Source organism: Pelophylax lessonae, assembly GCF_965119305.1.
Source record: "Pelophylax lessonae genome assembly, chromosome: 1".
In the NCBI taxonomy this organism is placed as follows: domain Eukaryota; kingdom Metazoa; phylum Chordata; class Amphibia; order Anura; family Ranidae; genus Pelophylax; species Pelophylax lessonae.
In genome coordinates, this window is record NC_138768.1 from 61,231,126 (window position 1) to 61,244,243 (window position 13,118).

At 43.7% G+C, this 13,118-nt stretch overlaps 1 protein-coding gene across 17 annotated transcripts in view; it reads right to left on the reverse strand.

Annotated features, from left to right (window-relative positions):
• Window positions 1-13,118, reverse strand: part of TCF4 (transcription factor 4) — a 646,703-nt gene that overhangs the window by 96,377 nt on the left and 537,208 nt on the right. The window lies entirely within an intron of this gene.

Genomic DNA, 13,118 nt, shown 5'->3' on the forward strand with positions numbered 1-13,118 from the left:
AAGCAGGGATTTTAGTGTTAGGGTGGACTTCTACTTTAAGTTATGTACAGGCATAAGGCCATTCTTATCTATTCATTATGGTTACCTGGGTACATTTACTTTTTTTGGTAGAGAAACATTGTTCATGTTTATGCAACAATTACGGTATTCATGCAAATCCCCAAATCGAAGATTTAGCCATACATTATTGAAAACAAATATTACAATTTCCGGATATTACAATTTCCTATGATAGAAAAAAGTTGCAATAATGGTAGAAATTTACTAATACTGGAGCACTCAGAATCTTGTGCATGGTAACCAATCAGATTCTAACTTCAGATTGTGAAATAAAAGTGTTACTAAACCCAGGAGCCTGCATTCACTATATCTGGTCTCCCACAGTACACAGAACATGCAAATCCAATTTTTTTAGTAAATATAAACTGCTAAATACCTTTTCCCATCAGCAGTATATAGCAGTCTTGTGACTTCTATCAGTGTTTTGATAAAGCTTGTAGGAGTTTTTATTCTACTCTGTCCTATGAGGCTGCATGACCCCTGACCCTATGTCTGGGCAGTGCTGATTGGCCCTGTGCCAATCACATGCACCCTACAAAAAAAATGTAAAAATTCTATAGCGATAAACACCACACTGAGCATGTGCAGAATGCCTCCTAGGGCTCTGTACTATCAGGAGATGGGTTGGGGACTGTGGAAGAAGGGAAGGATCAGAGAAAAAAGGATCAAACAGCCTTTTTATATAATGTGGAGGATTAACCCCTTAGGTTCCACAGTGAGTATAACAAGCAAGCTTTACTGCATATACAGACTGAATTTACTGTTGTAGGCTTAGTAACACTTTAAGCCTAGACAAAAAAACCTGAAAGCTGATTTGTTTCTGTGCAGAGCTACACCAGATTTTGAACGCTCTAGTTTTAGTAAATCTCCCTCAATGTTACTAAGGCAAAAAAAAATACAAAACTTAAAAAAAGAAGATGGTCTATGTGGACGGCTTTACCCCCAATGCCTGCATTCTTAGATGTGCCTCTTTTAATCATCAATCATGTTAGTTGCTAAATGTTGAACCTTCATTAAATGTAACCATATTGCTACACTTAGAGGCGCCTCTCTTCTCTTTTATACTCTGTAGCTCCTGCTGGATTTTTCTTCTAATCCCCTTGTGGAGGCGCCATTTGTGGATGGACATTTTATGGTTACACAACCTATCACATTGCTATAATCTTTTTATATGAACTATAAACTGAAGGATTTATAAATAAATGGTTGAGGAATGAATCATCTGAGTTTCCATTATTTCTTATGGGGAAATTTGCTTTGATATAAGAGTGCTTTGGTTTACAAGCATGTTTCCAGAACGAATTATGCTCACAATCCAAGGTTTTACTGTACATTCTTTCAGCATATGTTTAGTTTGAAATCCCCAAGCTACTGGTGGGTTCATTTTAAGAGCACTATCTTATGTCTATTAGTACCTTAGTTTGAGTTTTGGTTTTAGTTTTTCTTGATCATAAAGCGACCCTGTTGTAAAATATTAAAGACCTAAATAAGCATACATGCTATAGGAGAATGCAAATGCTTCCCCTTCTTATTGTCCACGGGTAATTCAGTAGAAATATTCACATGAAGCATGCAGAGAAACCAACTCTTCCGGGACAGTTGCTCTCACTACTCTCACTTGTTCCTAAACATTGGTACTGTATCCTGCAATGAGTGGAGGTCAGCAGGGAAACCAGTGAGAGCAGTGGGGGACCCAGGAGATTAAAAAGCCGGGAAGTGTTGGTTTCTCTGTAGGCTTCACGTCAAGATTTCTAAGTCTTCCTTTACACTTTGGGGAATTTTCATTTTAGTTGAAGAGGTCTCGTTAATTAAAGTTATGGTAGCTGCCTATCAAACACATAGAAAGGTGAGAAATATAGGTTTTAATTATTTTTAGGTATGCTGTGTGAATAGGAACACATAACAAACATATAGTGGAGGGTTCTCAAATTTGACTGCAAAATGGGAAATGCACTTTAAGCAAGGCCCAAGTGATAATGCCCCCCAAACAAGGTACTACCCCAACCAGGTTCCTTTTCCACCTTCCCACTACAGAAGTCCACCTTGGGTTTACCTCTGTGGATGACATCACTAAAAATTGTATAAAAGCGTCCAAAAAGTTTCAAGAGCTGTACCCTGCCCCCCTCATTGGGGTTTAAAGAAACAAAGTATGAAGACTCGTAGGATTGTAAGGATTTTATGACTGTGTGGTTTGGCACAGCAACGGTTGGCAGCTGATTTAAGAAGCCAACTCTGCCATGAATGGAACAGGGTCTCTTTAAGTGAAATAAAAAAGGGGGAATATAGGGTGCACACCGGTAAAATGAAACCCAAGTGCGATACTTCCTTTTTGCACTACGTCATTGGATAAAGAAACAAAAGACGATGGATTTTTATTTGAAGTAAACCAATTCTCAGTGACTAATTGTCTGGACATTATCCTGTTGGCTAGGAAAGAAGACAGAATATCACTTCCCGAACATTTGTGTGGCCTCATGTGAAAATATAAAATAAAAAAGGCTGAGCGAGGGTGACAAGAAAATAATGAGAGAGAAGCAGGAAAGGTGGATGTAGCAAACACAACGATGACAATGTACAGAAAGCGTCAGCATTTCAAAGACACCAACTTCATTGTCAAGCTTAATTGAGATTTCCAAAACTGAATGTGTGGACTGCCATGTTCAATGAAAATCATAGAATCCATATCATATGTATAATACACATACACATGCCAATTATATATTACTCAGAGGAAAGCTGTCAGAAAAGAAATACGGAGGCTCCGTGGAGGATGCTGATTTTCAGGTTTCAATAGTTTTAGAACCAAAAACCAGAAACAACATAGATGCTAACTATTCTGGATTTGCCGGGACAGTCCCACCTCGTTGTGCTCTGTCCAGATGATGCTGTGTCCCGGGCTGCATCCAAAAATCACAGTACTGCCCTTGTATTACAGCATAATTAGGGACAGGACCCACCCAGATAGAGGGTGCTATCTCCCAAAAAGAGGGTGTGCCATGTTTGGGCCATGGGTGTGGGAGGTAGTGTCCCAGGGGCTGGGATGAAGATATTGGCAAATATAGATCAAGGATGCAGTAAGTAAACAAGGAATGTCAAACTCAATTTCATTGCAGGTCGAATCAGCATTATGGTTGCCCTCAAAGGGCTGGTTGTATCTGTAAGACTATGTATCTGCTCAGATACATAGATGTTCTCAGTAGTTCATAGCATGTAGAGTGCAGAGTTCAGGAGTGCTATATACATAGAGTGCAGAGTTCAGGGGTGCGCTGTGTACAGAGTGCAGGGTTAATAAGAAGTGTGCTACATACAGAGTGCAGGGTTTAGGGGTGGGCTATGCACAAAGTGCAAGGCTCAGCTCTCTTTCCCAGGCTGTCTACATATCACTTACCCAAACTAGAGAATAAAAACACTGTGGACTCAACCCATGACGACACTGTGGGATAGATTGATATGGTGAATCATTACACCGATTCGTATAATATGGACGGGGTACCTCCACAACTGAAAAATGGCTAACCAAGAAAAATAAAGGGAAACCGGCAGATCACCCTAAGAAAGAAGTTGTATACGGAGAACAAACAACGGTATCTTATTTAAAAAATACAGCTGTATTGAAAAATAACCAATTAAAAACACTACAATTCTAAAACCCCCAGGAACCTTTGTAAAAACCAAGCGGACAACGTTGTCACACTACACACAGCAAAAATGGGCCCCACATACACACATGCATCACCAGCACACAGCTGGAACAGCTCAAATAGGGTCAAGGCAGTCTGGTCTGGGAGCATTAAGTTAAGGGTTCCAAGTCAGGACAAATCTCCCTGGCACAGTGTGACGGAATACCTCTGGCTTAAGGAGCCTGCTTGCAGGCGCCCAGTATCTTTAATCAGTGAGCTAAAGCTGTATGACTCAATTTTTTACCAGCCCCAGATCTGAGATAGTGTGGGAGCACATACCCTGCTATGGAGATATAAGTCTCTAAGTGCCCACGAGCATATACTAAAGCCCACACAGCTGTGCTGAGATAGTAGATAGACAGCCCATATGGGGAACATTGGCAAATCTAGGAAGACCTCCTGGTAGTTTTAAGGCTAATCAGCCTGTAATGGTTTGCAGCCAAAGTTCTTAGGGGATCAGCAAGGTTTAGCACCAGCACCTGACCCGCTGTGCAGTCACAGTAAACAGTAATGCAGTCGATAAGTCATATGCATAGAGGATAGAGTTACAAGCGTGCCCGGAGGCTCTCACCACTCCATCACACGGAACAGTGTAAGCCTCCTTCTCCTCCCTATGTGTTGATGGAAAGTGCTGGTAGTTGGTATAGCGGCTGAAGGCTTTTCCTGGTCAGGGGTTGCTCATATGGGGTATTGAGCTGAGGTTAAGTGCTCTCACTGTCCGTAACTCAGTTACCATCCTGGATCTGAGAGGAAAGCTATCCTTGTAAATACAGAAGGCTTCTGTGTTTACAAGTGACAGTGGTGAAAGGGGAGCGGAGGGCAAGAGCCGGAGGTGGTGGAATGGAGTTGTCATGTTGCAGCTAAAAAAAAAAACCCTGGGTGCGAGGGCCACATAAAATGACCTGGCGGGCCAGATTCAGCCCACGGGCTTGTGTTTGACACATGTGAAGTAAACTGTAGGCTTGTTCCAGGTCATTGACTTAAAGTGGTAAGTTTGCATTCATACCATATCATGATAGCGCTTGAGCGTTTTTGTTTTAGACAATAGAAGTCTTGTTACTAGAAGGAGATGATGGTTGTTTAGCTTGAAACTAATTTTTAGAATTTTGTAAGTGCTCCCATTCAATTTTATAGAGGCAAAAATTCCTCATTCTGATTTAAAATTAGCTCCTGTACCTTTTTGAGATTAGGGTGTCATACAAAAGGTGCCTGAGTGTTCATATGTGAACAGGCACAAGATAAAAACATTAAAATATTGGTTGTTGGGCAACTTGGAGCTTTGAGCTTTAACTACTTGTCATCTGACCACAATGAATTTACTGTGGGTGGGTGGCACAGGCAGGCATGACAACGTATCTGTATAGCACAGGCGTTTCCTCCTGAAGACGTCATCGCGGCAAAATGCACATCGGGGCAGAGCTACAGGAATTTACATCATTCCGCCCACTACACCCGGAAGTGATGAGGTACACCTGGAATAGCTGGAAGGACAGACCAAGCTTGCACTGCAAATAGTGGAGCTGGCCTGCAATGCGATTGAGCTGTTTATTCCAAATATATGGCGGAAAGCACTTTGATATGTAAGTCCATATATTGGTGGTTTTAATAAAGGTTTTTACACTATCTGGAGTTTTTATGATGTTCTATGGTGCATATGCCTAGAGGAAAAATTAATTAACCTCTGTATATGTTGGCCCCTAGAGGGGACAAAGTGCATATTGACCCACTATGCTTGGAGGATCATGGATCTCTAGGGAGTTTTCCTGAGTGTTGGAGGAGGCACGCTGGTGAAGTGGAACACTAAAGAGGAACTTTTATTGCAGTGTTATAGCACTAAGCACTTTATTGTTTGAATCGCAGTGGAGGTTTTTCTACAAAAAAGCACTTTATTTGTTCATCTGGTTGCTTCCAATAATTTTTTGTTGCCGATACCAATACCGATACATATATATATTTTTTTTTGGACAGGTACTTTTGTGGAGGGATCTGGGGATCTAAAAGACCCCAAACCCCTCCTCTGTACTTAAAAGCATTCAAAACGCCAAGTTTGGCTGTTTTGAACCCTTTTTTTTTTTTTTTTTAATCTGGTGCCAGACAGTACCCGGACGTGATGTCACTCATGACATCACTTCTGGGTTTTTGCATGGAGACCTGATCCGAGCCGAATGCGGCTTTGATCGGGTCTTCGGTGGCCCTGCAGGCTGGTTTACCGGATCTCCCGGTGGGACGGGAGACCCGGTTGAACCACAGAAGGCGGCGGGAGGGGGGGAACGTCCCCTCCCGCTTCTTGTAATGATAGCTGAGCGGCTTCTCAGCCGCATCGGTTGTCATTACAAGACAGCCGACCGTCAGCTATGGACGCCGGTACCGGGGTGATGCCTCTAGCTGCAGACATCACTCCGGTACAAGCACTTTCCCAAAATATCGGCAATATCGGTAACCTCTGGGGCCGATTCCGATATATCGGGAAAAGTGCACATCAGCCCTCGATATATCAGCTTTGCCGATAATCGGTCGATCCCTAATTCTAATGTCAGCGGCACTTTTTTAAAGCACTTTACTTTTATTACACAGGAGTCGATTTACTAAAACTGGAGCGTGCAAAATCTGGGCAGCTCTCCATGGAAACCAATCAGCTTCCAGTTTAGTATTATTATTTTTTTTTTTTTTTTTTGTCAAAACCTATTTGAACAAGCTAAAGTTTGAAGCTGATTGGCTACCATGCACTGCTGCACCAGACTTTGCACTCTCCAGTTTTAGTAAATCAACCCCACAGTATATGGTCTAACACAGAAAATACATTTGAATATTGCACCTTATTATATGAAACTGTGTAAATAAGCACTGTGGATGGAGAGCATGATCTGCCACCATTGCATACAGAAGCACAGGGACCATGACAAAAAAAAATTCTTTAGCATGTTGATGAGGCTGATGCAAAATATAAGCTTAACTTTGTCCAAAACTAAAACAAAAAAAGAGTATTTTTGAGTTGAAGTTGGGTTTTAAGCTGCGTCAGGTCCCCTTCAGTGGGACAGATGAAATGTACAGCCCCACAGCATACACAGTACCTGTGCTTCAGATATCAACGCTAATCATCAATGTCTTTCGCTGTCGGCAAATCAACAACATCTTTCCCTTTTATGAATTTCGATGACGGGCCTTTTTATTATCTTTTTTGATTCTGCATTCCCAGAAATAGACTTTTACTGCAATATCAACCAATTCCAGATGAAAATCATATAACGATATAGAGCCACATAAAACTTAACAAGGGCAAAGGACATAACAAAGAGCAGCACATATCAAAGCTTAGGATCCAGCTTTATTGCATTTGGTGAGGAACGCAAAGTCGCCGCGGAGGTTCACAAAGTGATCTGTGTCATAGCGTAATCATAAATCAAACCATTACGTAAAGTACATGAAGATCACAGGGAGGTAGAAATGTCCTGCGTTGGGTTGTTAGGGATTATCCTTGATGGGATGTACGCACTGTGTAAATCTGATTAATGTTACCACATGCGGTGACTCTTTAGTAAGGACGGTGTTATGTTATTAGGCTGTCCTGCAGGCACGGCGTGTATGGTGACATAAGTGGCTTCATTGACAGTCAAATGACAACATCATTCAGCGGTTGTACCTTCCCGGTTAATAATCATCTCGGACAAAATACATTATTTTTACTTTTGGTGTAAAATGTTATTCTAATGCTGTCAGTAAATGGGGAGTGCATGGCAGCAACAAAAATGTATTTGTATTGACCTAACACACTGCGTTCTACTGATCTGCAGAGCAAAGCTGGCCATGCACATTACAACCTGATTATAATTTTGGTTATACACAACCACCAAATGTGAGGGCCAACCGAAACAATCCATTCAATTTGTATACAATTAGGCAGGCTGTTTCCATACATACTGTATTTTTCGCCGTATAAGACGCACTTTTTCTTCCCCAAAACTGGGGGGGAAAAGTTGGTGCGTCTTATACGGCAAATACACATTTTGCCTGCTGCCTGCTGAGTCCTGACGTCGCAATGGGGGTGGTGCCGGTGCGTGCGTCAGTCACGCACCGTCACCGCCCGATCTCCTTCCCACCGGACCGAGAGAGCCGCCGTCAAAGAAGACAGAAGAGGACGAGAGGAGCAGCGCCGTGGACGGTTCCAGGAATCCCGCCGCCGTCAGAAGAAGAGGACGAGAGGAGCAGCGCCGTGGACGTCTCGCAGGCAGCCCAGGAGAGCAGGTAAATGATTGAAGCCGACCTGTGCCATGCCTGTACCACCACCTGTGCCATGCCTAAACCACCACCTGTGCCATGCCTAAACCACCACCTGTGCCATGCCTAAACCACCACCTGTGCCATGCCTGTACCCTCACCTGTGCCATGCCTGTACCCTCACCTGTGCCATGCCTATACCCTCACCTGTGCCATGCCTGTACCCTCACCTGTGCCATGCCTGTACCATCACCTGTGCCATGCCTGTACCATCACCTGTGCCATGCCTATACCCTCACCTGTGCCATGCCTGTACCATGCCTATACCATCATATTTTACTGCAGTATTTGGTTCAGAATCTTTTTTTTCTAGATTTTCCTCCTTTAAAATTGGGTGCGTCTTATATGCCGGTGCGTCTTATACGGCGATAAATACGGTAGTTGTTGGTAGGTCCAAAGGCCACCATTTTACTACAAAAGCAAGGCTGCAGCGGCCTAACGCATTACCTTAGTATAAATCACAAGCTCATTATAATCATCAAAGACAATATCACTCAATCCACTGCAAATGCCCTTTGGTTCAGGATCACGCCACCTGGATCTATTCAGCTTACATGTTTCAAGGGGTATCCCCTCTTCATCAGAGGCAGAAAAAGCTCTAAAGAAGAGGGTATAACCCTCAGAATAGGTAAGCCAAATTGGGACTAACATGCTGGCTCAAGGGTCACAATTATTATATCTTTCCAGGTCCGTTAAACAGCAGCAGGTGTGAATGGACCCTTAGGACTTATTCCCACCAGCTTTGCTGGGCTGCATTGGGTCACATTGCCCAACACAGTGACAAGATGATTTACTTTATGTCCTACTGTTTCTGTTCACACCAACTCACCAAAAAAAAAAAAATGTAGGACAGGTTGCATTTTTATGTAGAATGTTGCAATGCACTACAACAAATCCCAACAAGCTGTGGTGCAAAGAGTTTAAATAAATGACATTTGTGACATAATAATAAAGCTAAAAAAAAAAAAAAAAAGTAAACACTGCAATGCATGGTAATTTTGCACAGCCCCTACACAACACACACCAGCAGGTCCAAGCATACTGTGTGCCTGTTGGTGTAAACAGGCCCTAAGGCTTGTTCACAGCAGGTGCGATGTGGGAACGCATGCAAAAATGTGTGTTTTCCCGCTGCCTTGGGCAGATGCGCACGGCTACCATTTATTCCTAATAGCTCCCACTTGCATCAAGCAAACGCAGGTGTGTTCGAGCCAGTCAAAACGCATGGTACTGCAGTAACATGTGTTTTGGTTCTGTGCGATTTTAAAAATCGTGCCTGCGCCATTTTTGTGCGCTTCAAGGGGGAGGGGTTGAGAATGAGATGCGGTGGTTGAGAACAACCCCAGCAGAGACATGGCAACTAAAACCTGACAGGTGACCTTTCCCCACTCTATCCCAAAGCTAAAAATAAAAAGTTTTGGCTTTACTAACACATTACCCGAGCTCAAGATGTGCTTCCTATTCACTAACCAATACTGCTGTTATTTATTGGGAAAGGATTCATGCAAACTTGAGAACTTACCAACGGGTCCTCTTGGCTTTGAGATGTGAAAAGAATCGACTGATTTCCAGTTTTGAGAAAAGTTCTAAAGAAGGGTCAGAGCATACAAACTATGCCATAATTGCTTGATGACACCGTGATTTCAGACGCAGCAGCGGGCTGGATGTCCCTCCACGCTTTTTTCAAATAAGGAAAGCGTAACCATGGGAACACCTGGGATCTTTCCGTCAGATGATAATTGTGTACATGAAGTTGGCAGGTTAGTTATCTTTGTCAGCGAGTTACATTTGATTTGCTGTGTTAAGAAAACGAGTGACTGCCAAAATTCCGAGAAAGCTGGCCTTGGTTAAATATGCTTGGAATTGATTAAATTACACCTGACTGATCTTCTTTCACAACATGCACTTGTTACATGGCTGGTCCAGGTGAGACCAGGATCTTATCATCGCCGCTCTACAGGAGATCGCGTGACGTAATGTGACCGACTGGACGAGGACAGCGCATTACAAACACTATAGGAAACTAATAGTATCAGAATGTTATAAAGAAACTGTGCAGCGCTAACCATAGATAGTAAACCCAGTGCAATGGATGTGCATAATCAATATTTGTATAATAATACATGCGGATCATACAAAAAAGTCCATAGAAAATGTAAAAATTTGTTCCCAAATAGCAGTCCAGCAGAAAAAAGGTAGCACCAGTATCCCCAGAAGAACCGCATACAGGAAGAGAGGGTGACTGGAGGGCAAGAAAATAGCTTTACACCCTACGTGGAATAAGGTAGTCTCCTCACAAGAAAGACATGACCACTAAATGATAAGTGGGCAGTCTGGCACTTAGGCCAAGAGAACGTAGAGAATGAATTTATGTTGCGGCACAGCTTTTCCTCAATCGCATGCCCCCAGCACTGTGACCGAGCTGTCGGCAACAGCTCCCTATCACAGAGTGATGATCAGGAGTTTGTAGGATGGGGTTTGATCATGTGATCACTCTGTCATCCAGGGGAATATCTCCATCGTACAGGTTCCTGGAGATGGCTTGAAGCAAGTGGGTGTCATAGTTCTACCAGCTCAACTTAAAGCATATAGCCAGTGCACCATGCATCTTCAGAATAGCGTGCAAAAGTTAAATATAATGATCAGGGTTGCTGTTAGAAACAGGGCCCGAGCCAACCTGACAGCCCCCCCGATAAACACAGTGTACTATGCTTCTGTTCCCTGACAGCCCCCCGCTCCCAAATAAACATAGCGTACTATGCTTCAGTTCTGAATGAACACAGTGAGTGATTGGTACCGATCACTCATTGTGTACATTCAGGAAAGGAAGGGGCTATTTACCAGAACCTTCCCCCACTCTCCATCCTGAACCATCCTATTGTGTGCCTGCAGCTTGCAGCAGGAAGGAGAGGAAGGAAGCCAGCAGCACTGCAGGGATAGGGGGGCACACAGGGGTCCAGGCAGCAATGTTTGGTGCATGTCACGGCGCAGGGGCAATTACTGGAACCCTTTCCCTGAATGGCTCTCTCTGCAGCAGCTGAAAGCTAGCGGGAGGGAGAGAAGAAGAAGCCAGCTTTCAGCTGCTGCAGAGAGACCCATACAGGGGATTTGTTGCAGTAATTGCCCTCCCCCTGCTGTCTTGATCACCCTCCCTGCCCACATCTGATTCACCCTGCTGCCTAGGTCCCCCTGCTGTCCTAAGTCCCATACCATAATCCCCCCCTCCACCAAATGATTTGCAAAAAGCTGTATTTGCTTATAAAGTATTAGCTGGAGTTTGTATTCCAACAGGGACGCTCCTGAATCCTCCACTTTGTTCACAGGCCTGAGGCTGCTAGGAGGAGAAGACTGTTTTTAGGGGTAAGAACTTCTGTGTCCCTCATTATTAGGCACACCTGTTAAAGTGTATGGGGCCAAATACTTAGTTTCTGCCTGTAAAAAAGCTCATAAATCTTTTTTGAGTGGCACGTAGCAGCATGATGCCCAGGTGTGAATGAGCACCATTGAATATAGGTAATCGGAATCTTCCTGTTGAGCATTGTTGTGGTGCAAGAAGCTCATGACAAATCACGAATGTGTGAATGGGGGTTTACCATCAAAAGGAGGCCCAATTTTTCCTACAAAGAAGGTATAATTCACCTGGATACACTAAGTAATTTCAAAAGGTATGTATTGTTATACTAATGCATGTCAAAGTTGCAAAACTGGGTTCAGGAGTTAGGGTTCATTAAGGAGTTAATATACTATAGTACTAAAGATTTGTGCAAGAATAAAGAATTTGTTTAGAAGCAATTGGGGGAGGGGGCATTAAAAGACGGATGACAAGCCACACTGTGATCCAGGTGGCAGGGATGGAGGTCAGACCTCAACATTCTGTAGAGGGACCTGATGTCAACAAAGAAACAAGAAGAGAAACTGGTGAGCAGCCAATTAATTCATAACCAGACAAGGGAGGTGCATGTGGGAGGGGCGATTTACTGCAAATGCTTAAATTCCCATAATTTCAGTCCTGCAAGCTGACAAAGGGGACATAAATAAGAATGGCTTCCAACATTTTACATATGTATGCAATTAAGGCCTCTGTTTTTATTAAAATGTAAGAAACACAGATTTAATTGGGTCCCCTTTGCAGGGAATTTTGTGCTGTGCACTTGTTTGGAACTGCCTGTCCCAAATGCTCTTTTCTTTGCTAGTTGTAGACCGACTGAAGGACTGAGATTTATTCGAACAGTTGTGTTTGGTACACACACGAGAGGCCTTCTGCTGCCCTGAAATGAATCTGCTGTGAATCTGGATCTTTTGTGTATCGTTGAACATTTATTGATGAGTGTGGTAGCCTCCAAGGAAGTTTCCTCAGTTTACAAATGACTATATTTATAGGGGTGCATTGGTGATAATCCCACAGAATGGAGCAAATGGCACTTAGACATGAGGTGTGGCGTTTTGGGTAAGGTATCTCCTAGGACCATGTGTGAATTATACTTCCTCTCTTCTGTCAGAAGTTTCTTTACCTACTTTTCATACATGAGCTGGCAGTGCAGCTTTTTACATCAGCCAGGTCAAGGAGGTAGGCATAGGATGGTGACAAAGTGGACAAGAGTAAGAAATGGACTTATGTAGGAAAAAGCATTGTACACTCCAAAGCAGGCCTGGCCCCACCATGGGTCCGGCTGGGTCCATCGGACCCAGGCAGCACTTTGAGAGGGGCAGCAAACTGATGCCTAAGATTTTTTTCCAGCAGTTTTGTGTGCGATAACTGCCCCCCGGGCCGCTCCACTGCCCTGTAAAAGGGCCGCCCTGCTGCCCTCAACACACATACTCATAGTTGCCAGGCTCGAGGGTGCTCCCACTGGCTGTTAAACACTCGAGCATACATGAAGAGCTCAGGTGTGTGTACTGCTGGGGCGGGGTACCCACGGGAGACCAAGAGCAAAGATCCCTTTCCCACTGGCTCTGCCAGCAGCTGATGTTCGGCCACAGCTTGCATTTCCCATTGGTTGGAACTGGAGGAGTAGATGCTGCGGGCCTCGTGCCTGGCCCATCTTCTTCTGCTCATGCCCTTTGATGGGCGTAATTTTATTTTTTTTTTTTGGGGGGGGGCAGCAT